The sequence below is a fragment of the Panthera tigris genome, chromosome A2 (genome assembly GCF_018350195.1).
Source record: "Panthera tigris isolate Pti1 chromosome A2, P.tigris_Pti1_mat1.1, whole genome shotgun sequence".
NCBI lineage: Eukaryota > Metazoa > Chordata > Mammalia > Carnivora > Felidae > Panthera > Panthera tigris.
In genome coordinates, this window is record NC_056661.1 from 100,022,589 (window position 1) to 100,050,432 (window position 27,844).

Genomic DNA, 27,844 nt, shown 5'->3' on the forward strand with positions numbered 1-27,844 from the left:
GCAGTAGCAATACTTTGAATTTATAAAATTCTGTAATGTTTTAACCCTTGTTGTGCATACTCTCATCCCTGGAAATATGACATGGGCTTGATGTTAATCTTTAAAACAATTTGCAGTGAAGAAAATAGAAATGACTTGTCTGGATCTCTGTCTTCTCTCTATGTCCCTGGTCACTCTCGGAACTTTTCTGTCACTGGGGTTCCATCGCCTCTTACATGTGGGTGGAAGATGGACAAATCATTTTCTGCAGCCTAGACATCTCTGTAGAGCTCTTGCCCCACACATCCTCCTGGCCATTGTCCACAGAAATCCTCCAGGTACCTTAAAAAGAGTATTTGAAAACTGAACTCATCCTCTTAACTCTGATCTTGTCCTGCATTTCCATATGAATCGACAATTGCCTCAAAACAAAAAGTCTAATGAAACAATAGCTGAAACAAACATTATAACAAACATATGTTGGTTTGACTAAATATTTCCAGGACTATTCAAGACCATATCTCAGTACCACTATTTATCAGCAATAGCCCCACTATTTATTAAGTACCCATGAGCTATGTAGCCTTAACTTTTCCAAGCCTCAGTTTCCTTCCAATGTATAGTGGAGGACAACACTTTAAAGCAAAATTTCCAGCTGATGTTCTGAGACACTATTATATCCCAAATGTAGAAATAATAAAATGTAGGGATAAATAATTTTCCCTTTACTCTTCAAGATTCTTGGCTGATACCTCCCAGTGATAAAAGACAGATTAACAGAAGGAAAAACACAATTTTAATTAAGTGCATAATTTTAATTAAAATGAATTTTCCAGTTAATTACATTAATTTTAAATAATTTAAATTTTAAGTTAATTAATTAATTAATTAATTATGGAGCCCCACAAAAATATGAAACTCAAAAGGCTTTGAGGTTAGGAACAAGGTTGGTGTTCTGGCGCTTCAAAGCCAGGAAAAGCAATTCAAAGAAGGCAAGAAGAAATACAGATAAACAAATGTTGCCCTGCCATGTGGATAAGTCTCCCAGGTGAAAAAAATGATCTCTGGCAATAGCCCTCTTCCTGTTATGGACACCCTTTCTAACATAAATTTCCCTTATAAGAAGGTAACTTCTGCTGCTAGAGTTTCTCCTGTGTCTGCAATTTCTCAAAATTATAAGGTCAAAATAATCCTTATGCCAAAAAGGCATCTTTTGGGGTAGCACCTTCTGCCTCCCTTCACAAATGCATTACAAGGATGCCAAGACATTGGCTGGAGCCCCTGGGCTGCTCACCTTTGGCTTTGGGCAGCCTTACCGTTCACCCTAGTGTATTGCAACAGTTACCATTTTGTATATGGGTCATGACCTGAGAAAGATCATATGTAAAAAGCCAACATAAGATCTGCAGTATAGGAGGCATTAAAATGCATGTTACTTACTATTTTATAAATGGGTGACTTTGTCTCAAAGGAAAATAATAATATCTCATATTTAGGAAGCATTTGCTATGCTTCAGGTACTTTATGTACCATGTGTTATCTCCTCTAAACTTCACAATGATTTTATGAACTAAATAGTATTATCCATAAAGAAGCAAAACTCAGAGAAGTTTATTAACTTGCTTAATATCTTACAGTCAGTGAATGGTTAACCCAGGGGTTGTCATGTCAAAGTCCAATTTCTTAACATGGAGTAATTACCCTCTTACTGGGGGGGTGGGAGGGGGAACATTCTGCAAAGTCCAATACTACTGGTGAATGAGAAACTGGTCTTTATACATATCGGAAAGTCTAAAAAGTGTGACTCATGGTATGCCAGAGACCCACAGGGCTTTATTTCTATTGTCAAATAAATACAGTGCAAATACCAATCAGAAGTAACACTTTAGATACTAGTGGTAAATAGTCTTTGGTATGAGGTAATTTTTCATATTTGGGGGAGAAGAAAAGGTAAGCAACTTCAGCTCTGGGACCCCTATGAGGAAAGCAGGTTGGTGTTCTTATGAGAAATGAGCAGAGTGGGGGAAGACGGAAAGAGGAAATGTAGTACTCTAGTGCTGTTTCACTATTTTTCCAAGCACAGAGAGAATTCTCGTTTTAGATAGAATGGGACCAGGGAGATGTGAGCACTTTATAAATGTGTAGTCAGAGTAGTTACCATTTCATTCCATCCCTTTCAGCATCCTCACTGCCTGATACAGACTAACTGGCAGTTTTCTAAGAAATGACAGAGAACATTCTAGCTAAAAGACAATATACTAAAAAAGGATGGGGAGCCCTGCACAGCCTCAAAGTGCTAAGAGCAAAATAAAATATAATCATCAACTTAATGATGAGGACTTTCCTTGAATTACCACACAGTGTGAGCAATTCCATCCAATTAACAGTTGCTTTGGATATAGAGTGACTAAGTCAGCCAGCTTCTGGTTTTCCAGTAGGTAGAAAACATATTACCACGGCAGATGTTTCACAAGCTATCAGTGGCTTGATTTTCAATAGACAGATTCCTTTCCTTTGCAGTTAATTCAGTGTAATCTGCTCTAGTGCAACAAATACTTAGTGAATACCTACCATGTATAAGGCAATTGATAAGTCTAAGAAGAAGAACAATATGTGTGCATATATTATAATAATCTATGGTAGAATAAGTGAGTGAAGACATCTGGTCCAGGTAGAAAAGCTTTGTTTTGCCTTTGAGGTGACACTGGAAGATAAGCATGATTCCAAAGACTGAGACAGGGAAAGGGATTTCTAAGAATAGGAAATACTGCCTATTAAAATACAAGGCATTGGAAAAAACAAACAAACACAGAAACAAAACACAACAAAATACAGGGCATTGGATTATAATGGAGAAAAACATTTTTCTTTTTCCTCTACCCACCTCAGGTTCATTACCTGGGGCTCTACAAAGTGAACTGATAAAAGACAGATTAACAAGACAAAGGCAAACAATTTTATTAATTTGTGCATCACACATACACACAGCAGTACTCAGTGATGAATAACTCAAAGGGGTGGTCAGAACTTAAGCTTATATAGCATCTTAACAAAGAACAACTAGTTTGGGGAGAAGTAACAAGATGAAGGAAAGGAACTTTGAGCTTCTAGAGATGGCAAATTATGGGAAGGCAAATATATGAAGAAACTAATGGAATTTAAGAATTGTTTTACAAAGTTTGTTTGTATTGTATTGATTGATTCCTCTGGTGCCATTTCTAGGCTATTAAGAGTCTAGTCTTGTCTCCAATGATTAAGAATCATCCTTCCTTTTCTAAGAGAAAGGGGAAGGGCAAAGAGTTAGTTCTTATGTTTGCTTTTTTCCAGCTGCCTTCAGCAAAAATAATCTTATGTCAGAATGGCATGTTTTGGGGTGACACACTCTGAATCCCATCAGGGAAGATAGAACTAATTAAAATATGATATCAAAACTGACTCCATATATTTTTTTTACAAGTGACCACTAGAAAATTTCAACTTACACATGTGGCTAATATTATTTTTCTATAAGATAGTGCAGAACCAAATTCTGGCACACTTGAACATCAGAAAAAGTGTTTGAAAGGTGTTTCTCCCTCAGTACCAGGTTTCAACAATGTGGGGTGACTATGACATCATTGACAAGGTAGGGCAAATGCTGCTATCATGATGATATCATGCAGAAAATAAGAGTTGGAGGAGGGCTGGAAAACAGTGGTTTAAAGTTTTATTCATAATAGAAAATGACAAAGGTGCTAATATTGCTGCTGTAGTAGTAAAAGTAGAGGCAGTAATTCTCAAGAGAAACCGGAGGTAATTCAGTACTGGATGTACTCTGTTTCTATTATATAGAAAATACTTTATCAGGTAAATTTCTGTAGGAAAAACATCTGTTACTACTAGTCTAAATCTCTCTAGACTGTAACTTCCATTTCCCCCTTGAAACGATAGTTTTTAATGGAATTGTTAAAAACTGAAGGTTGCTTAGGAACCCAGTTACTGAGTTTTTACACCGTGTGAAATTTACCTTAAGTCCTTCAGCATAGGTAGTGTGATGTGTAGGTGTCTGTTTAAATTAGTTTTAATCTATACACAAGGAGATGTTTGTTAACACCTGAACTATTCTAATCACAAATCCATACTTGAAAAGTGGATAGCACTTGAAAGATGCTGTACTCTGGATGACATTTCTGCAAGACCTTCAAAAACCGCTGTCTGAATCTGCACGTAAGAGGATTTAAAGGCTAGCATAATAGTGAAATGAAAGATGTGGCACCTGAGGAACCTGGCCGCCTAGCACCTTGGGGGAAAACTTCTAGATTTAGGATTCTGTCATGCATTCATTCTCTTAACAGAAGATTCTCTTATCTGACCTAATCAGAAAGTTAGCTGATCTTCAGTCAGAATGTGTTCTCATTTTTCCTAGGAATCAGCCTTTCAGGCAAAACGTTCGCTGGAGTTCTTAAATGATCAGGGAGCTAGAATTTCACCAAGCTTCCAGAGCAAGAAGTATGAGTGTTTGTGAGTCAATTTGTAATACATGTTTGCACATGTGTCTCGGTCTGAGATTTATCTTCACGAGAGGTTATGGGAAGACCAGTAGCTAAGTGACCATACATCCTGGTTTGCCCAGGAGAGTCCCAGTTTATACTTTCTATCCAGCCTTGATTATTAATAACACCATCTTTCACTCTTAAAAATGCCTGAGTTTGAATGATAAATTATATAGTTACTCTTCTGTGGTGGCTTAAAAATATGTCCACAGATTCTTTGCTATTTCCCTCCAAGACGTGGAACCTAATTTCCCACCTCTTGACTATGGGCTAGATTGGTGACTGGCTTCTAAGAAATGACAAAAGGCAGAAGCCATGGTGTGTTGACTGCAGTGTAGATCATAAAGGCACTTACTCCTTGCTCTCTTTTGGATCACTCACTCTGGGGAAAGCTAGCTTCCATGTTGTGAGCATTTTGTAAACAATGAACCTGAGATTCTGGTAAAGCAGGTGGCCTAAATTCCCACAGCTACATAGGTGGTGGTGGAGCCAACTTTCAAACTGTGTTTGTCTGACTCCAAACCCACACTCTTGGAAAAAACAGAAGTATACTCTACTGCTTTGCAAAAAAAGAATCCAGAAAAATGATATAACAGAAATTTTGGTAAAAGGCAATGAGCAAATGCAGAAAGACTGTCTGAAAGAGATAGTAAACCCAAGGTTTTACATGCTGCTCTTGCCACATTTTTATTTTTCAGAACACATAATACATTCACATGGTTCAAAAGACATGAATTGTATTTCAGTGAAATACCTCTCTCACCTCTGTTCCCAGCCACCTAGTGCCTCTTCCTAAAGACAACCAACATAACTAGTTTCCTGCATATCTTTCCAGAAATACTATATGCTTGTACAAGGCCATATATACATATACATTTACCACCACCATTCTTTTACACAAATGATAGCATAGTAGAGATACTATTTGGCATTTTATTTTATTTTATTTTATTTTATTTTATTTTATTTTATTTATTTTATTTTTTCTTTTTTACCTAACAATGAATTGGGGATGTCATTAAGTATTGGCACATTGAAAAATACTGTCTCTATACCTGCATTATATTCTAGTGAATTGTGTAACAGGATTTATTGTAATGAATACTCTTTTGATAATCATTTTTGTTATTTTCAATCCTTTCTTATATATATATATAAAATGCCTCAATTAATACCTGTGTCCTCCGGTCATTTCTAGATGGAGGTTCCTAGCACCATAACCCACCTCATTGCCCTGACTTGCAGAAGGGTCAGATGCTCTAACTTACTCACCATTTCAAAGTTAAAACTGTGATGGGTACTGGGGTGCCTGGTGGCTCACCTGGTTGAACATCTGACTCTTGATTTTGGCTCAGGTCATGACCTCCCAGTTGTGGGATCGAGCCCCTCATTGGCACTGAACATGGAGCCTGTTTAAGATTCTCTCCCTCTCCCTCCCTCTCTCTCCCTCTCTCAAATAAAATAAATAAAAATGTGATGAGTAGTGAAAATTTTGTTTCCTTTTCTATTACTCTGGGTGTGAGATGGGAGTAAAAGACCAGAATTTGTTTTTATTCTCTTAAATAAATATCTGTGGAGATATTTGTCCTCTAACCCACCATAGCAGAAAAAAAGCTAAGGAAAGGATTTAAACTTGGTAGGCTTACTAGTTTGGGTATTCAACATATATTCTTTTGTCCATGCACCAAGGATATAGTGGATGCTTTTTTATATAAATACCTTTAAGTCTTTTCCTCAAACGTCCCTCTTCCTCCCTGTCTTCTTTCTGCCCACCCGCTTCCTCCTCCTCCTTTAGATGTCCAATTGTCCAGGCCAGAAAGCCAGGATTCACCCCTGCTTCTGCCTTCTTTCTCACCCCTGCACTGTGGTGCAATGGTCAGAAGAGCCGGAAATGATCACATGCTCATTCTTGGTTGCCAAGACAGTGTGCCAGCCGGGCCATCTCCTTCTCAGTAGAAGAGGCTGCCCTCACACCGCCTGCTCAAGGGGGCAGGCCCCTTCTCCTATCTCCTGACCACTCCCTGCAGCTTCCCATGGGCCCAAGGTTTCCCATGAGGGACAGCTGACATTCCCAGACAAGTTCTGCAAACAATAGCCTCCAGCAATGTATTTCCCCATCACCCTGTAGCAGGCTGTTTCCTCACATCGGCCCAATACAAAGGATAGGCATTGATGGGGTTCAGGACTCACTACCCCAAAATATGACACCTTGACATATTGTGTATTTTAAACCAAAGGAATTTGAGAAAATGGCAGAAGCAGGAAGGTCATTCTGACCTCCCCTATCCTCCCTTTACCCCAGAAGCAGCATCAAACCCTCTTGTGGGAGGTGCCCACCCAATACCTGGAGGAAAGGAACATCCTTATCTCTGAAGAACAAGGAACTTTGAGAAGTATCCTAACAAACAGGCCATGCTAAGTTTCTCCATGTTAACTACACTTACCTCACTCATCCATCTACCATATTTCTTCACGACTGCCTACTCTTCATCAAACCTAGAATAAAAATCCTCAGGTCTAGTTGTTTCTGTGGGTCTTCAGTTTCTTTCTTTTTTTTTTTGTTTTTAAATGTTTATTTATTTTTGAGAGAGAGAGAGAGAGACGCAGAGCATGAGTGGGGGAGGGGCAGAGAGAGAGGGAGACACAGAATGTGAAGCAGGCTTCAGGCTCTGAGCTGTCAGCACAGAGCCTGACACAGGGAACTCATGAACCATGAGATCATGACCTGAGACAAGTCAGATATTTAACCGACTGAGCCACCCAAGCACCCCAGGTCTTCAGTTTCTTATGAAGGCTCCTGTGTTAATAAAACTTAGATAAATTTGTGTGCTTTTTTCCCATTAATCTGTCTTTGTCAGTTTAACTATGAGATCCAACCAGAGACCCAGCATCATTGAGGAAAACATCTCCGCCCCCTGCTGCAACCAGGGGCAATTCTCTCCATCACATGCGGAATAGAGCACTCTGCCTACAACTTCTCCCTGTGGGGTGATAACAGAATGGAAGCTTCCTCCCCTTCCCTTGATGATGCACGATAGTAATTCTCCCCCCACCTCCCAGTAACACCTCTCCCTAACCCATGCCATGTGGCATTGTGGAATTTATCCTGAACCCTGACATGAGATAAGAGGTAACCACAGAGAGACCCATCTTGTATGATAGGTGACCAATCAGTCCCCGGATCCTCTTAATCCCATAGCAGCTGGTTTATTGAATGAGCTGGACTTGGTAGGTATAAGCAGAGTGCAACATTTTTCCTTCTCACCTGTCCCCCCCAACCTACCCTGTGAATCCATTCTAGGCCAGCTCTGGATGAAATCTCAGGCAAGTTCTGTCATCTTTCTGGTGACTATCACATAATAAACGTCCAGCCTGACTGACCCAGCTGCAGGGCTAGGGAGACACAATGGAAGTTGCTGTCTCCACTCACCCTCCCACCCCTCCCCCCAACCCACAGTGGGAAAAGACTTTCAAGCAACCCCATACCTTCCAACAGAGAGTAGAAGGTGATGGACTGATCCAAGAGCAGCATCCTACCAAAGTCCCAGGGGTACTAAGAATAATACAAGGATGAGAAGCAGCTTCCTAGACTGGATAAAACCAAGCACCACAGACTAGATCATGTCAACATGAGTGATAAATCAGAATAAGTCAAAGGGCATGCAGCTGAATGTTAATCAAACCACTTCCTTCTGGTAATAGATATTAAGTGGGAAGAATTTCCACTTGGGTTCTGAAGCATACCAAAGTGAGAAGGATAAAGAAGCCTTCCTATATGTAGTATATGCCTCTCAGGAAACATTCAGAATGAAAAGGCTCATGTAAGACTAGCAAAATGCATCTATTCTAGAATGTTTTAAACCCTTGCCAAGGATAACAGGGAGGCTACCAACTGTGACTGATCAATTCACCTAATCACAGGTTATCAAAGTGTGGTATTCCTACCTAAGAGTTTTAGGAAGTTGCTTTGGTATTTCAAGCCAAAAAATTGAGTTCCAAATAGCCACATTCAGCTTTGGATAAACTACATTAGTTAGCCTAGGCTCTCTTGTTTTTAAGTTTTAAAAGTTTAGGGGAACCTGGGTGGCTCAGTCTGTTAAGTGGCTGGCTCTTGTTATTGGCTCAGGTCATAATCTCACAGTTTGTGGGATCGAGCCCTGCATCAGGCTCTGCACTGTTAGTGCAGATTTGGGATTCTCTCTTTCACTCTCTGTACCCTTCCCCCACTTGTGAGCACTCTCTCTCTCAAAATAGATATTTAAAAAATATTTTTTAAGTTTAAAAATAAAATACTTCGCATATTAAGTGGCCAATAAAATTGAAGTTGGAGTTACTTTAATGCTCTTTTTTCCCCCAATAGGAATATGCACTGCAAGCAGTAGCTTAAAGGCATTCACAGGGACATTGTCTTTAGGCTCACAGAACATGCTGACTTCGTAGAAGGGCTTCTATTCAACCAGAGAAATCTCCACAAGAGGATTTTTTAAAATTTAACTAGTCAAGCATAACCCCCCAAACTTCTTTGCCATGGTAGTTTGCACAAAGAAAGATACGTAGAGATGTATAATAATAATAAAAAAATCCTGACTTTGAATGGCCATACAAGGTTCCTGATTCCTTATAGGTAGTTAACCAAAAGTTAACTTTCTTGCAGTGTTAACAAGTTCTTATCTTGTTTGTTCTCTGAATGATTACACACAGAAAACAAGCAACAACAACAATAACACTGCTTAATAGAAATCTTGAAAAATTTGTAATTTTGGTCTAGCTTCTAAAAAGTCCCAGAGGAAAAGGGAGTAGCAGTTCTTCTGCTTTTGGATTTTTCTAGAAACTCAGACTAGTGCCTAATTTGGTAAGTAAACAAGCAGTTTGGTCAGTTTTGTTAGTGGTAGAAACTATAGATTACCAAAACCAAAAAAAGTATTACAGTTCAGATGCACTCCTATCTACTTTTTGGGTTAAAGCTCTACACGATTCATGTTATATGTTAAGCGACTGAGTAAAATATGTTATTAAAATTGTCACATTTTTCAGAGCACTTCAGTTATCACCATTAGATGAAATGACCACCAGAATCCCCCATTCTAACTGCATGTCAACTGCGAAGTAAACATTGCAAAAAGAGACATATGCTCTTTAGGTTAACGTCAAGAGCCAAACAACCTTTAGGTTCAATGTAAATAAACAACTTGATGCTTCCTGCTCTTTGCTTGGGATTCACTGGACTCTTCATGGGAGTCTCACAGAAAATTCACAATATTGTCCCATTAGACTGTATCCGTAGCAGGTCAAAACTCATGCTTGTGTGTTTAGGTGTGTGTAGAGTACTCGCATCTCTTAGTGACAGTTATTTACTGTAATGGAGGGAAAGGGCAATATCGCTGTGTATGAGCCCTTGACAGATCCTATAGGGACCCCCCAACCTCCTGTCACATATTCTTCCTACCCCATGTATCTGTCCACATGGCTAACATTTAGTATGTGTATTTTTTACTTTAGGTACATTCTTAATCAGCTTGTCTTATTTAGATTGTATACATCCTTATATCTGGCCTTCTTATAACTACTGTATGAGCAATAAGAATCCAGTAAGAAATATTGCCTTAAGAAAAATACCATGCTGAGAAGGGTGACCTACATCCTGCATTAGTGGATAGTTACTCTATTTATAGGATCTTTAAAACAACTACATTTTTAATGAACTCAGGTGAATAAAGACACAACTAAAAACTGTCTAAGAAGAAAGAAAAAGAAAGTCCAATCCAGGGTAATAGTGAAACTCAAAGTCCCTACCAGTCCCTTTCCCCTTGCCTGCATCAGGTCTCAGGTCTCTACTCGATGCTGTGAAATGTGCTGGAGAGGTTAATTTCACTTTAAGATTCTTCTTGAGTGTTTGTTCTACCTCCTTCCCACCACTGGCACCGTTTTGGGTACCTCTGGGGATAAAGCACCCGAAGATTGGCATTGGAGGAAATAGGCACAAAACGTTTAACTTGAGAGGTGCAGCTGCAATCTCTGGAGGTGTCCCCGGGGCATGATAAAAAACTGGAGCCAACCCTATCTCACTGGCACTCCCTCAGGGTTTCCAAGATCCCCTATCGCAGGTAATACCTTTTCCGGGTGTCTGTTTGGGTGAGTCCCCACTCAGCTCCAGGTTCCCAGAGAGAGGTTCATTCAGTTATTGGAATCACTCCTCAGGCCTCAGTCTCCCACCAGGTGGCCTCTTTGGACAGGGGTTCTTCTCAAAGTGACTCCATCCGGCTGCCTCCCCGTGTGCCTGGCCACTGGACACCCTGAGTCATTCTCACCCTGCCACACTGAGAGTGTTGGCGGTTCACAGGCAACTTCCCCTTTTCCTGTGCTGCTGCCAGGCAAGGCAGAGTTGGGACAGTCAGGCAACAAAGTTCAAGCTCTCCAAATGTGGTTTTCTCTAAGCTCTTCTCATTAGCTTTGAGTTGGAAATACCCTCTCCACCCAACACCACACCCTGTTGTAAGGAACACGATACTTTTCAGCAAGAAAATCCTCCCAGGAGGCTCTCCAACCTCCCAGTGACCCTCACCTTCTCTTTTATAGTCTGGAGGTGGCAATGCTGGTTAAACCATTTCACAATGTCTTCACCAGCTGTGTGTGGGCAATCCATTACCTTTCTTTGGAATGAGGAGGTACTTGGCACTTCCTGTTTTGTCCTCCACAATCAGAGCCTCTGCCAGGTTTCAAGGTGAAAAGAAGAGTCCATTTTAACACACTGTTGCAGTTTACATTCTCCATTTTCAGATACCATTGTTAGTAATTCCGTCTATGTAGTGAGCATTTTAAGTGGCTGGGGAGAGAAAAGCAGCACTGTGCTCTGTGACTGACAAGGAGCTGTATCTCAGAGTCTAAGTGGGAAGAGTCTGTCTTTAAATACAGAAAATGCATATTTCTTACATCTCTCTACTTTGCCTCCATTCTCACTGCCTTCCTTAGCTTTAGACCCCCTTGTCTCTTGCCTGTGTGGGGGCTGATCTCTCTAAGCAGTAATCTGAGCGACAATGTGTATCCCTTCCTCTGCTCTCACCAAACTGTTTCTCACATGTCACTATATTTGTGTCCTAGGTCTACAGAAACAAATGACCACAGAGTTGGTGGCCGTAAACAACAGAACTTCATTGTCTCACAGTCTTAGAGGCCAGAGGCCACAATCAAGATGTCCTCAGGTTTGGCTCCTTCTCGAGGCTCTGAGGAGAGCACCCCATGCCTCTCCCCTAGCTGCTATTGGCTCTGACAATTTTTGGCCTTCCGTGGCTGGTAGATGCATCATTCCAACCTCTGTTTCCATCTTCCCATGGCCTTCTCTGTGTGTCTCTGTCTCAAATCTCCTTCTTCTTGCTCTTATAAAGGCACCAGTCGTTGGATTTGGACCCACTATCGAAATCCAAAACTATCTCATTCTGAGATCCTTCCCTTAATTATGTCTGCAAAGGCCCTATTTCCAAATCAGATCACATTCACAGGTACTAGGGTTGGGACTTCGATGTGTCTTTTGGGCGGGGCCCCACTCAGTGGCCACCATCACAAAGGGCTTCCCCCACACGGCTTCCTCCTCTTTACTCAGCATTCACCGTCTGACCTCCAATGCTTCTGAGAGACTGAGGCACACACTGACCGACTGTTTTTCTTACACAGACTAGATGAATGAGAATGGGGACTGGAGAATGCGGAGTAGAGAAACCTCAACCCTGGAAGGTGGAGCCGGAGACAGGGTGCAGAGGCAGACTCAGCACGAGCCAACGGCCACTGCATGGTAAGCGGCCTCTATAGGCTGAGCCTCATCCGTGCCGGAAACCCTGCCTGGTACACACACAGACACGCACACCACATGTAACACACACACCTCCCACGCTAATCCCTGCCGCCCCCCAACACACACCACACACACACATGATGGAGTATGGGGCAAGCTGAGGGCAAAGGGCAGGCTAATAGCAGCCCCTCACCAGGTGGGACATATATGATATTCCTTGGACACTCCCAGCTACCCAAAAACAAGAAAGGACAAAAAAAAAAAAAAAAAAAGTGCTTAAACTGGTAAGAGTCTCCATCAGTTTACCAGAAAAAGTCAAATCAATGGCCCGTAACTCCCTACAGTCTTAATGTTAATGCTTTTGCTACAGGGAAAAACAACCTTAGCTTGACAATAGCTAGGCCTCCAGTTAAGTCTTTAGCATGTGAAAGTCTCTTTGGAAACTCCCTCTTGATTTTATCTCCCCCCCCCCATAAAATTGTCACCCCCCTCACAACCCCAGTGCAGCTCTTTCTGCCCACGGGTCCTGTCCCTGTGCCTTAATAAAATCACCTTTTTGCACCAAAGAATTTGCTTGGCTGTCATCTCCGAACTCCACGAACCCCCATCATCCCAAAACTTCATCATGCACATATCACAAAACCCACTGCTCATGAACCCTGGATTGGAGGTAGAGTTCTGGGACACTTATGGTGGAATGGTGACAAGAAAACAAAGCCTGGCTCCTTTGCCAAGGTGAAATTCACACTCTGTGTGCCTTAATAATTACCACAAGCCTTATCTTCCCTGATCTCCTGGCTCCCATTCATTCCATACATTGTCCTTATAGCGATCTTCCTAAAAGAGTCAAATCTGACCTTAATGTCACTCTGGTTTGAACCCGTCAGAGGCTTCTTAGAGCCTTCTGAATGTAATCCTGTCAAGTTCTAACCACACAGACTACTCTCAGTTTCCTTAAATAGACTCCACGGGCCCACGTGGTTCCTCCCCTGCACACGTGGTTCCTTCAGCCTGGGGTTTGCTGCTGTTTCCTTCACCCTTCAGCCACACCAAAGCCCTTATCTACTCATCGTGAGCAGCTTTGCCCTTCAGGTGTTGAGGGAGCTGGGCAATTTGGATGAGCAGCACTGTGTGCCCAGATCGACCATCATCTTGCAAGTTGTTCCAAGGTGTCAGAGTGACGGTATGCACACAGCCATGCCAGATCGCCCCTGTTCTGGGAAGCCCTCTCCACACCAAAGTGTGGTTTCCTGGCAGTTGCCATGTGCACACATGTGTGTGACATCTTGTGCACATTGCCACCGGCTCTTATCATGCCACTCTGAAACTGTGTCCTTCATGAGATTGTGGCCCCTTGAGAGCAGTGATCTGGACCTATTTGTCATTGTGCTCACAGTGCCTGTGACAAAGCCAGTATTTCTTATGGTTGGATGCCTGGAAAGGGAGCAACAACCTCCCATCCACTTCCTTGTTCTCCACCAAGTAAGTAACAGTGGTGCCTCCATTTTCTGGGGGCTAGCAATGAGGAGGACTGGAGATGGTCCCTGCACCCTCAGCCCCTTGGACTCTAGCAGTGGAGGATGAGTCAGCATATTGACCTCTGGTGGCCTTGATCCAGCCCAAGACACCATAGTCTAAAACCACAACTCTGGGTGATTGGTCCCTTAAGATAATTACAATGTGCTTTTTTTTTTTTCCGTTATAGAAATAGATACTAATTGTTTATCGTAGAAAAATAGGAAAACATAGAAAAGCCAGAAAGATTGCACATATCCCTGTTTAAACTTTTGGTGTACTTATCTCCACATTTGGAAAGGCAATTCTATTTTTGTTTGCTTAGGTTTGCTACTTTAGGAAGGGTTATGAGAGATGATGTTATATTTGTCATTTCACATCTGGCTTTTTTGATGTAATGTCTTCACATAAACATTCCGACTTGAATATAAACTGTTGGTAAATATTTTGTGACTGACACCTAACTTTTTGTATCTCAAGGTTGCACTACCTCCTTTAATTTGCTGGCCCCTTCCCAAGGAAAAAGGCTGATACAAACAAAAGGTTCAGAGTATAATTTATCTCCCAGTATTTCCTGCTCAACCAGAAATTCAAGTACCAGAAATTGCAGTAATCTCTCTGATTCTCTAGTTCCTCAGTTGGCAAGCCTATTTCTTGATGTGGTTCTGAAGATTAAATGAGATTATCTGCAGCAGATTCCTTTACATTCCCGAAGATGGTCTGCCCTGAAATCCAGTAAGTTTCCCTTGCTCCCCTGTAACCTCTGGGTATAAGAGTCACAGCCAGGTCAGTCCTGGGGGAGGCAGATCAGTAAATGAATGAGAGGCCGCCAAGATCTCCTACATCACATTCTCACTTGCCAGCTCAAAGACTTGGTCAGAACTCCCTGGCTCATCAGAGCAACAGAACTGGAGCCACCTGACTTCCAAATTGGATTTCTCTTAACTGGTATGTAAATTTAAATGAAAATGAATTTATCAGTCATTCTGATATTCAGTTGAAAGCTTTATAAGGAAATTCTTAATAAGTATATATTCTATTCTTTCTGGAATGACAAGTTATTTTGCACTTACACAGAATTTTTTGTTGGGGGTAGCAGAAAGCTGGGAACAAGTGGGTAGAGCATAGTATAATCCCAGAATAAACTGCTTCTTCTCTTCTCTCTCTCTCTCTCTCTCTCTCTCTCTCAGGCTCTGATCATTGTGTTTCCACTAGTGATAGGAAATTATGCATTGGTCTGTTCTGCGCCAGCCACAAGAGAGACTGGGTCTGGGGAATCCCAGGTTGAAAGTGAAAAGGGCAATTGACCAAGTCATTTCTGGCTTATTCCAGGCCCTGTGCCAGCTTCTCCGTTTGGGAGATTGATGGTCAAGGCAAACAGCAGGCAGCACATCCTAGCCTATTGCCCTGGGATTGGCCAGGAATCCAGGATAGAAATAGAAAGGCAGCCATTGTGCCACTATTGTGCCTCCTGGGCAGGCCTGGGTTATCTTAGAAGACAAATAACTTGTTTCTGGTAGCCTGTGGGTAACTATTACTCTTCCAGAGAAGTGCTCAAGGAAAGCCTTCCTTTGCCTGGCTGCCAGCCCTCCCCCAACCCCCAGGAATCTGAAGCATCTGGAGGAACTGACCTTAGAAGGCCTTACCACATCTCTCTGGGCTTGTTTTCTTACCACTAAAAAGAAGATTAGCCTTGGACTCTTTTATCTTAACTCTTACAGTTTCATGGAACAAATTGTTAAAATGGCTACCTTAAGAACAGGGGGTGGTTAATATGCAGCCAGAGAGGTTCTGGAGTTAAAAGTCAAGAATGTAGTGCAACTTCAGGGCCACCTTGACCACCCTGGGAGTGCCACTTCCATCCCTGTGGCGGCTCCAGGCTCCTCTCTCTCCTTCCAGCTTCCTTGGCTTTCACCCAGCTTTTCTGCTCCCAGATAACTCCTGCTTGCACATGGCTTTCAGTTATCTTGGCCCTGATTCCAGCTCACCACATCGTTTTGCTGTGAACTCCACTACCTGCTGGTTAGTTCCATGTGTCTCTTCATTCATAGTCCCAAGGCAAGGACTTTGATTGACTCAGTGTTTGGGGATTGAACTGTGTCCCCCAAAAGGATATACTCAGGTCCTAACCCCAGTACTTGTGAATGTCACCTTATTTGGAAATAGGATCTTTGCAGATATAATCAAGTTAAGAGGTCATACTGATTATGGTGGGCCCTAAATCCAGTATGACTGGGGTCCTTACAAGAACAGGTCATATTTGGACACAGGAAAAAAAGGCACACAGGGGGAACACCATGTGACAACAGAGGCAGGGACCAGAGTGATGCATCTAGAAGCCAAAGGAGCAAGGGTTGTTGGCAACCATCAGAAATTACAAGAGGCAAGGGAGGAATCTTCCCTACAGCCTTTGGAGTTTGATTTCAGACATCCAGCGTCAGAACAGCAAGAGAATAACTACCTATTATTTTAAGAAACTCAGTTTATGGTAAGTTGTTAAAGAAGCCGTAGGATATGAATACATTCAGCCTATCTTTTGGTGCCAGGCCAACCTCCGAATGTGGCCACCTCAGATGGGATGGGATGCTCAGTCTTTGCCCAATCAACCATGGCCAAGAGAGTCAGGGTGATGTCATCCAATTGTGGCTATGTAGGCACCAAGGCTGTAGACTGAGCAGCATCCTGTAGAAGGAGGCCTGAGCCTGGATAGGTGTTTGCTGGTGTGACCTCTCCAACACCAACCAGGTGGCTTTTAAATTAACTCTGCTAGAAAGGACTTTAGAAAAAGTCCCACACTGCCCAGGCTAGTCCCACCCAAGGAATATTTTTGTTATTGTCTTTGTTTATCAGAGCAGTATTTTTTATATAAATTATTTTCCCACTTACATTTCCCAAGGGATAGTTTCTTCAAACAGAAGGTATATTGATTCCTGTTGAGACCTGCTCTTATTCCTAGGTGAGCCCAGTGGCAGTGCTGCTCACACTGGCCAGCATCGAGGCAGAACTGTTCTAGGCTGACCTTGAAGGCATGTTTAGCTGGCATAGCCAGAAGTAGTTACTGTCTTAAGGAGAACTAATGGTCTTACCCAGATAATTGAATAGCGCCAACAGTCATGTCAAGTGAGGTGGAGGAAAGAAAGAAGAAATGTCCATGGCCTAAGGGCTTGAAAGTTTGATGGATCCAGGTGACAAGAATGAGGAAGAAAGCAATTTAAAACCAAGACCATGAATGAGTGTGTGCAGGATTTTCTCTTTCCTGCCCAAACAGCATGTACTTCTAAGGTGGATGTGCTCTTAGCACAGAGTAGACAAAGACTCTCCATTCCTAACAAATGCTTTGTTGTGTGTGACATTAATGTTTGCCTTAATGAATAAATCATTTTGACATGACTCTATATTTATGATGATAGCCCTGAATATTTGTTCAAAAAATTTGATTCTTAATTTAGGAACATTATCAGATACTAAATTACTGACAGAGTTGACTAGAGCTTAGCTTTGCCACTTACCTAGATATGATCTGCTTTCTTGTGTGCTGTATATAACTTGTTTTCATGAATGTGAAAGTTATACCTATGCACTGCAGAGATTTAGGATGGAAACTTATTTTTAAATATTTTTTTAATGTTTTTTTAATTTATTTTTGAGAAAGACAGAGACAGAATGCGAGTGGGTTAGGGGCAGAGAGAGAGGGAGACACAGAATCTGAAGCAGGCTCCAGGCTCCGAGCTATCAGAACAGAGCCCGATGCCGGGCTCAAACCCATGAGCTGTGAGATCATGACCTGAGCTGAAGTTGGAAGCTCAACCAACTGAGCCACCCAGGCACCCCTGGAAACTTATTTTTAAAAATGTTTAAGGTCTGATGCTGGACGTGGTTTAGAAATGGTTCTGCCAATCAGATCTCTGCTTATGGTCAATCCCTGTTAATGCTTTTCTGTCTTTCCACTCCCTGAAACTCTAGTTTTGCTCAAACCTTAGTATGTCACCCCTCCAGGGAAGCATTATTTTTACTCATCCTACTTCCTCTGTTAAAACAACTCTTAGCAAAATCTGCCAACTTGTAGGAATATCTTACATTGTCTTTGCATACCTTTTATGAGGAGCCTTGGGAAAGATCCCCATATAGAGTTGAAAACCCCTTGACCCTACTTTCGGCCATGCTTCCTTTTCTCTGGGAGATAGGTGGCATTAGCAGACTTTGATTATTGTCTCTGGTTCTTAAGGTAGAAGATCAGTGTAGCACCTGTTAGACATAATTGCATTTCTGCAAAAGACAGGAGATGTCAAGCTGCAAATTTCCTATCAAAACTCCCTCTTTGTTTAGAAATAGTCCTGGCTTGTTTTTAATGTTTTCATTAAAAAAAAAAAGAATAAATGCTGTCTATATAATGCCTCATATAAGGCAAGGGATTTATATTATGGTGCTGGGGAAAATAATGAGAGGGTTGTAGCATCTTTTACTCCAACCTTTATTTCCAGTCACTTGCCTTGACAGAGGCATGGTGGACAACTGGAGCACATGGGGTTATGAAATTCCATTGGCCTTGAGCCCCTTGTATGAGCCCACATGTAGGCTCCTGCCCGTCAGTGTTCTGACTGTGATTTTGCCTCCAGGCTATAAACCTGAAGGTGGTGGTGATGGTAGGTGTTCTTTTCCTATGTGTTTCTACCACTGCACCCACGGTAGTCACCCTGTCCCCTCCACAGGCTTGGCACCCTATGCTAGTCAGCTCTCGGGATGGCTACAACTGTCTCCTCTGAGAGCTCCTGAGGTTATTGCCCCACCTGACCAATGAGTCCTTTTGATCAAGGTCCTTTCTTGTCTTCCATTAATGTGGTAACACCATACTCTCCTGGGTTGATGGGGTAAGTGAAGGACATTTTTGTATGAATGGGACTGCCCTTCCAGCTTTGCCCACAAGTCCTTCTCCTCCTCTCCTTGTTGGTGGTAGTGTATGGAAGGAAATGGTGAAGTGAATACTGAAAGAGATCATGTTCTAGAAATACAGTGAGCACAGCCTAAAAAGTTCAAGAGAAGACATGGTTGGAGGGCCTGTTGTTCTACATTTATGTTGTAAAATTACAAATGATAAACTTAACATGGCCAGAAAGTGAGTTATCATTCACATTTTCCCTCATACTCTGGGTGAGACTTGCATTTGTGGTTATCATCAACAAAATATGATAACAACCTTTGAGAGAGCCATTTAAAAACAGTATTCATGGACAGCATGATGGATGATGCTACATTATGAATAATGATGCAAGCATCATTAAATCAGTGGTATCAGGGAAGTACAAAGGCAAGAATAGCTATATTGTTTCAATACCAAGAGGTTCTGAAGAGCCATAGCATTGTAAGAAATTGGCCAGGAATGGTGCATTTGACAGTAAAAAGCACAAAGAGATGGTTCCTGGGTCTGACCAGGGAGAGATATTACAAAGAATCTTCATGTGCACTGATTGGATAACAAATGGATAAATACTTCTCCACCATTATTCTAAATCTTCACTGATAGATTAATAATGATATGTTACATGGATGCATTAATTTTGTGAGACATTTTTCAATCCAATTGCTTATGTAGACAGACCTTGCAGAAAATGTCCCACACTCTACCTTTACCCTATCTTCACTCATCTTTCTTGGAAGAAAGAGGTGAAAAAGCTTCTTTGTAAGAATAAGTCTTTGGTTTATGCCCTTGATTTTATAACATCCTTTTAGTCTTCTTTATCTTTTTTGTATGTTCAGTCTCTCCCTCTTCATTGCTTCTTTTCCTCTACTATTTATACAATTGAGTTCTCCTTTTTCTTTTTTTTAAATGTTTGTTTGTTTGTTTGTTTGTTTGTTTGTTTTGAGAGAGAGAGGGAGAGAGACTCCCCAAGGGAGAGCTCCCTCTCCCAAGTCAGCTCCACACTGTCAGCCTAGAGCCCCATGCAGTGCTTGAACCCATGAACTGTGAGATCATGACCTGAATGGAAACCCAGAGTCTGACGCTTTACCGACTGAACCACTCAGGCACCCCTAAGTTCTCCTTTTTCTAGTGTAATGCTCTTTGACTTTTCTATCCTAGTGAGCTTTATACCAATGCACTTTCTTTTCCTCATCATGCTTACTGAAAGGATAATTCACAGCCTCTTCACTCACCTGCAGTTATTTCTTGCCGTCTGTGTTCCGATCCTTTTATTGTTATTGTCCCTTTTTCCCTTTTCCCTCATTAAGCTCTGTTCATGTGTTTATGTGTTTTTGATTTATCCACCAGTGAGTCAGCATATACCCTTCTTATGACTCAGATTTTCATTTCAGTTGCCCATAAGACAGCTCTTCCCTAAAGTCCTCATGGTCATTCAAACTGCACAAACTTAAAACGAAATCTGCCATTAAGCCCGTATCTTACTACTCACATCTTCTTCCCTCACCCAAAATGCTACGTGCTGACTTTCTTGTTTTGATGGTGGTTATTGCTATTTTTTCCTCTTCCCCATTCTTGAGTTCCTGAATCCTCCCCCTCTGAGAGGTTGCTAATGTTTGTTTCAGTATTCATTCCCTCCGGCTTGGGAGAATGCAGTTGTTGTTTAACAAGTATTTTCACTCCTAGTCTTTTTTCTTCTTTTGTTCCATTCTTCACCAAGATAATTAGTCAATACATTGATCATATGTTAATAATTGTTCCTCTTGCTGCATTAGAAATAATTGAGATACAGAAGAAGTTTCCATTGAATGCTGATATATATCTCAAGGAGGATTCAATGAAAAGGAAAAAGAAAAAACCTTCTATATATTCCTCTGTAGTTCAAAATATCAAGAAGGTTGGAAGTTGAGGCGATTCAGGAAATCCTCAGGATAGAAGGAGAAACAGACAAAGGAATGAAAATAGAAGGGAAAAGTGGGTAAAATAAGAGATTAATCCTATAGTTCACAAGATATGTCTAAGAAGGGAAAAGAATCGAGGAAACAGAGGGAGTGACACTTAACTGAGGAGGTGCAAATGCCCCCTGGAGGCGACCTGGATTTGGGACCATTGCTAGCAGCTCTCTGGAGTGGTGTCAGGCTTCACATGCTCCCTATGTGGAACACCTCTACACCAATCTAGTCACTTGGCAGATGTCCGTTTCTTTTTAAAGTATGTCCATGGAAACATACAATCAGGTAGAGGCATTAGTCAACCATTAAGTCAGGAACCTCACTATCAGATAGTGAAAGATGCTGAAGACAAATCTCAGACTAAACTGCTGGTAAAACCATCTCTGACCAAACAGACCCAAATTGTCCCACAACAGCTTGTTGGAATCTGAGAGAAGCCTCCCTTTCTTTGCCTTGAAGGGCACTGGCCAGCAATGTTAATGAAAGTATGAGCAATGTGACATTATGACACTGCAGAGTCAGAGGCTTTATAGGTGGCCCAAATGGGGTGGGAGGTGGGGAGCAGCTGGGTAGAATCTTCTATTAAAGCCAAAGAGTTCAGTGCCACAAACTATGCCCCACTAGCACAGATGCCATAAAATCCCTAAGTGTTAGTAAATGTATATAGTGATGCTACCATCACAACTGAGTGTTAGAATATTTCCATCACCCTAAAAATTTCCCTCATGCTCATGTGCAGTCAGTCCCATTCTCACTCCCATCTGTTTTCCATCGCTATCATTTTGCCTTCTCTAGAAATTTCAGGTAAATGGAATCATTCACAATATGCAACGTTTGTGTCTGGCTTCTTTTACTTATTGTAATGTTTTTGATTTTCATTCGTGTTGCCACAAGTCTGAGCAGTCTGTTCCTTTTCACTGCTGAGTGGTATTCCATGTCCATGCATGGATATACCACCATTTGATTATTTATTCACCAGATGCCCGGACATTTGATTGCTTCCAGTTTGGGGCTAATATGAATAATGTCATTATCAACATTCATGTACAAGTCTTTGTGTAGACATATGTTTTCATTTCCCTTGAGCCAATACCTAGGAATGAAATTGCAGAGTCAAATAGTATGTCTATGTTTAACTTTTTAAGAAACTATCAGACTATTTTCCAAAGTGGCTATACAATTTTATATTCTAAACAGTTCCAATTTCTCCACGTCCTCACAATATTGAAAATTCTTTTTACTCTAGCAAATCTAAAAAGTGTGAAGTGATATCTCCTGATTTTAATTTGCATTACCTAATGACTATTATCCATATGGATACTTTTCTTGGTGAAATATCTTTTTCAATATTTTGTTAGTTTTTAAAGTTAGATCATCTTATTATAGAACTATAAAATTCTTTATACTAGAAGCAAGTCCTCAATCAGACAAATGGTTTATAAATAGCTCTCCCAGGCTTGGCTGTCATTTCATTCTCTTAATGGTATCCTTTAAAAAACAAGTTTTCCATTTTAATGGAATTTAATTAATCAGTTTTTTTTTCTTTTATGGATCATGTTTTTAGTATCTAAGAAATCTAAGAAATCTTTGTCTATCCCAAGATCATGAAGGTTTTTCTCTCTTTTGTTCCAGGTTTGGCTAGATCTGGCTCTTACGTTTAGGTCTATAATTCATAGTGAGTTAATTTTTATGTATAGTGTGTGGTAAAGGTCTTGGGTTTGGCTCTTTTTTGTTTTTGCATATGTATGTCCAACCATGCACCACAGAGAGCTAAAAATATTATCTTTTCAACATGGAGTTGCCTTGGCACCTTTATCAATTATTAAGTTATCATAAATGTGTGGGCTTATTTCTGAACTATTATATTTCTTTAATCTACATGCCCATACTTATGCCAATACCACATTGCCTGATTACTGTAGCTTTACATTAAGTTTGAAATTTGTTCTTTTTAAAAATATATTTTGGCTATTCTAGGTCCTTTTCATTTACACATATAATTTAGAATTGGCTTGTCAATTTATAAAAAAACAAACAAACAATGGTACCTGGGTGTCTCAGTCAGTTAAGTGTCTGACTTCAGCTCAGGTCATGATCTTGTGGGTTCGAGTTCAAGCTCCACATCAGTCTCAGCTGTCAGTGAAGAGCCCACTTTGGATCTGCTGTCCCTCCCTCTCTTCCTCTCCCCTGCTTGCACTCTCTCTCTCTCTCTCAAAAGTAAATGAACATTAAAAATATCTTTAAAATAAAAACAAACAAGCAAACAAACTTTGTTGGGATTATGACTGGGATTGTTTTGAATGTATAGATCAATTTGAGGAGAAATGCAATCCTCACAATATGGAGTCTTCTATTCCATAAGCATGGTATATCTTTCCATTTATATAGATCTTTTAAAGTTTTTTCATCAATGTTATGTTTTCATTAGATAAGTCTTGCATTTCTTTTGTTAAATATTCCTAGGGATTTTATTCCTTTTGATGCCATTATGAATATGTTTGTTTTCTTCATTTCATTTTCAGACTGTTGGTTGCTAGTAAATAGAAATACAATTGATTTTTCCACACTCATCTTGTAATCCTATGACAGTGCTAAGCTCACTTAATAGTTGTAACAGATTTTGTAGGTTCCTTGTGGTTTTCTACACAAAAGAGTGCATCATCTACAAATATTTACAATTTATCTCTACTTTTCCAATCTGTATGCTTTAACATGCCCCTTACATGATTTTTCTTGCCTTGTTGCACTGGCTAGAACCTCTAGTACAATAATAAATAGAAGTGGGGGGGGGATGGACTAAATGGGTAAGGGGCATTAAAGAATCTATTCCTGAAATCATTGCTGTACCATATGCTAACTAACTTGGATGTAAATTATAAAATAAATAAATTATTAATAAAACTGTTAAAAAAATAAATAGAAGCGATGTGCGAGCCAAGGTTCTCTAGAGAAGCAGAATCTATAGGATGTACGTATGGGTACATATAGAAAGAAGATATATAGATAGCTGATATACAGATAAGAGAGATAGATGATATAGATAGATGATGTAGATACAGAAAGATGATTTATTATGAAAAATTGCTTCACATGACTATGGAGGTTGAGAAGTCCCACAATCTGCCATCTGCAAGATGGAAACCCAGGAAAACCAGAAATGTAATTCCTGAGTCCAAAGGCCTGAGGACTAGAGGAGCTGATGGTGTCAATTCCAACTCCAGGGCAGGAGACTAAGGTCCCAGCTCAAGCAGGTAGGCAGGAAGTAAATGAATTCTCACATCCTCCACTTTTTGTTCTGTTCAGGTCCCTAACAGATTAGATGATGCCCACCCACTTTGTTGGGGGGATGCAATATACTTCACTGAGTCCACCAATTCAAATGCTAATTTCTTCTGGAAAGACCCTGGCAGACACACCCCAAAATAATGTTTCATCTTGGTACTCTGTGACCCAGCCAAGTTGACATATAAAACCAACTACCACATATGGTTGAAGTGGATCTTTGTCTTCCTAATCTTAGGAAAAAGCATTCGAACTTTCACATTAAGAATATCTTAGCTGTAGGTTTTTATAGAAGTCCTTTCTATAAGGTTTCTGTATAGGTTTCTTTCTATTGCTGGTATGTTAAAAGTTTTTAATAATGAATGAGTATTGGAATTTATCAAGTGATTTTTCTGCTTCATTGGGATGGTCTTTTTTCCCCCTCTTTTCTTCTATTTATATAAGGTATTACATTAATTATTTTTTTGTGTCAAACCAACCTTACATTCTGGGATACATCTCATTTGTTTATGGTGCATAATTCTTTTTATAGTTTCCTGCATTTGTTTTGTTAATAATTTATCAAAGATTTTTGCATCTGTATTTGTGAGCCTAGTTTTCTTCTCTTGTGATGCTTTTAACCTGGCTTTGGTATCAGGCTAATACTGGCCTGAAAAAATGAATTGGGGAGTGTTCTGTCCTCCTCTACTTTCTAAGAATTTGTTGGTATTGGTATTATTTCTTCCTTAAATAGTTAATAGAATTCACCAGTATAGCCAAATGAGCTAGAGGCTTTTCTTTGTGGAAAAAATTTTTATTGCTAATTTAACTTTTTTTTTTTTTTTTTTTTTTTTTTGCTTGTTGTAGGTCTATTCAGATTTTCTGTTTCTTCTTGTGTCAGAGTGCATAATTTGTGTCTTTCTACAAATTGGTCCATCTCATCTAAGAGATGAGTTACTGAACAGCTATGTTTAATAATTTGGCAGATTCTCTTAAAGAAGGGAGAGCTGAACTTCTGGAGATGATTTTATGTTGATAATGGGGTCCAGGAGTGGATTGGACATGGTGAATGGTCCTTTTCTTGGTGGGAAATAAAATTGTGACTTTAACAGTGGAGGAAGCTGAGGAGAGAGACAGTCATTAGGAGGATATCCCTTGTGGAAGGCTGTATGTTCTCACACCCTAAGAGCAATACCCTGCATACAGTTTTAACTTTTCTTTTTTTGGACACCACTTCCTTACTGTTGTCCTCAGTCTTCAGTAAATATTTTGAAGTCTTCATCTTTCTTTTAGCTGTATCTTGGAGAGCTACCAAAGGGGCATGAAGGAAAGTGGTGAAGAAGAAGAAAAAGAAGAAGAGGGAGGAGCAGAAGAAGCATGCCACAGAAGCAGAAGCAGAACAGCAGAACCTGCAAGATATCAAGAGGTGACTCCCGAGTCCTGGTGCAGTGCTGTTTAGAACACAGCAGAGGTGGCAAGCAACAGCCAGAATCTGTGGACAATGTAAGCAATCCTCAGTGACTTCCAAAAATTCCTTTGGGAAGGAAACTCAGGAGGAAAAAAAAAAAAAAAAAGAATAAATTAGAATATGTCCCAGTGACAAACAAATCAAAAATTTCAGTGGCTTAAGACCATAGAGTATTTTTACTCACACTACATTTTTTTTGTTTATTTATTTATTTTTCAGAGAGAGAGAGAGAGAGAGAGAGAGAGAACACTAGCAGGGGAGGGGAACAGAGAGAGGGAGACACAGAATCTGAAGCAGGCTCCAGGCCTTGAGCTGTCAGCACAGAGCCCGACTCGGGTCTCAAACCCACCAACTGTGAGATCCATGACCTGAGCCAAAGTTGGACACTTAACTGACTGAGCCACCCAGCCACCCCAGTCACCCTACATTTTCACTGTGAGTCAGCTGGCGGGCTCTAATTTAAGTCATCCTCCTCTGGGATCAAGGCTGGAAAAAAAAAAAAAGTAATTTCTAGAATCTAAGGGATGAAGATTCTAAGTCTCCAAGTTATGGGTACTTTAAAAAAAAAAAAGTGGCCCTATTTGTTAACCTCAGGCACGCCAAGACGGGGGCCATATTAGTTACACACCATTTTGCCAGTAATCACTGTCTACATTTCCCAGGACACCAGTGGAGTCAGGGTATTAGCTGCTCCTTCTAAATTAAAAGCAATCAGATAAAATCACATCACATAAAAGTGTTCTCTTTCCCAAGGTTAATAACTGCATTTTAAAGGACACATTAGCTATCCCAGAGACATTGCTTATTACAAAGAAATAAATGGTTAACTAGCAGAATTTCAAATAGCAATGATGGTAGATAGAGAATTTGTTTCTTTGGGGTGAAACTTTTGAACCCTTAGATCACACAAACAGATGATGCTATCACTCGCCTATTCATAAATAAGTCCCAGCCTGAGCTAATAATGTCAGCTAGTCAAGCAAGCTGAAGAGAGAATGTGAAAGAAGCATTTAAACTCCATTAACTGTGCACCTAGACAATCTACTCATGTCTAATTATTTTACTATTAAATGCCTGTGCATCCAACCAAAGAGAAAATTTCAAAGTAGATGAATTAGTGGAGTAATTCACAGACCTCAGAAGTAAAGAGGGATTATTTAAAATGGGTCTTCTTTACTTCTTACCATCCTGCTTGGAGCTTTATTTATAGTGAGATTGGCATCTAATTCTACCTTATATAAAATCCCATGCCAGTACACCATACTTCCTAGGGGATGTGCTTGATGTCACATTGTGAGGGGCACCTTACAGGTCAGAGTGATTTGAGCACTGAGTGAACAGAGCACAAGACCAAGAATTGGTTGGAAATATTTGGGTGAATAGACTGTTATTTTCTCCATACTTTCCTTCTTCTTCTTCTTTTTTTTTTAATCTTCTCCACTTCCACCTCTGCTCATAACAAGGTGTTATCATTTTCTCCAAGGAAGAAGGGTGGAGAAAGTCTGTGGAAGCTTAGAGACTTTTTGGGTTTGTTTTCTCTGAAGCTTTTTTTTTCTTTTTTTCTTTTTTTAGTTAATTTATTTATTTATCTTGAGGTGGGAGAGGGTGGGGCAGAGAGAACATCCCAAGCAGGCTCTGTGGTGTCAACTCAGAGCGTGATGTGGAGCTTGAACCCACAAATTGTGAGATCATGACCTGAGCTGATATCAAGAGTCTGATGCTTAACCAACAGAGCCACCCTGGCTCCCCTTCCTAGAAGCATTTTACCAGTTGAGGAGATTAGGGCTTGAGGGGAGGGGGTAAGGCCATCATGAGGAGAGAGACAGAAGCTCCAAAAAGACTAGTGTGGCCTAAGAGCAGAATGGAAGAAAAGGGCCAGGCTTGAATTTATTGCCAGGTTAGCTTCGTGGGGACTCAATAAAAACTAAATTAATATAGTTTTAAAACAGAGATGAGATTTCTCGTATACTTAACTTTGTAAACTGAGGTTTATGTCAGCATACAGGTATATTCTTCTCTAAATACAAACACAGGGCTTGAGGCTTTGGGAGTATAGTGGGTTTCTTACTAGAAAGATTTTTGATAGAGGTAGGAGAGAAAACAGGTTACAATCAGAGAATTGCTTTCAAGGCTACTGACCAGTCAATGAAAAGAGCGGTTTCATTTTAGGTTTTTTCTGCCTCTGGAGTAGGGAGCGGCCCAGCTGCTGGCATGGGAAGGATATGGGGGGAGGGGGTGGCTTCCCCCTCCCCAGAACGTACCTACCCCACTTCCTGACTGCAAATAAATAGTTAATACATTTTATTCTTGATTTCAAGCTTTTAAGAACTAGGTTTCAAAATAAAAATTATTAAAAATATCTTCACCGCAGTGGGTAGGATTTCCCAATGTTCCATCTCCGAAGTTGCCTTGGGATGGGAGGAGGAGGATGCAGAG

The 27,844-nt window shown here is 40.6% G+C and overlaps 1 long non-coding RNA gene across 1 annotated transcript; it reads left to right on the forward strand.

Annotated features, from left to right (window-relative positions):
* Window positions 1-12,140: 12,140 nt before the first annotated feature.
* Window positions 12,141-25,451, forward strand: LOC122233644. The gene is made up of 3 exons (XR_006211293.1): window positions 12,141-12,297; window positions 14,443-14,547; window positions 25,234-25,451. It is a non-coding gene; the product is annotated as an uncharacterized LOC122233644 (long non-coding RNA).
* Window positions 25,452-27,844: the final 2,393 nt, after the last annotated feature.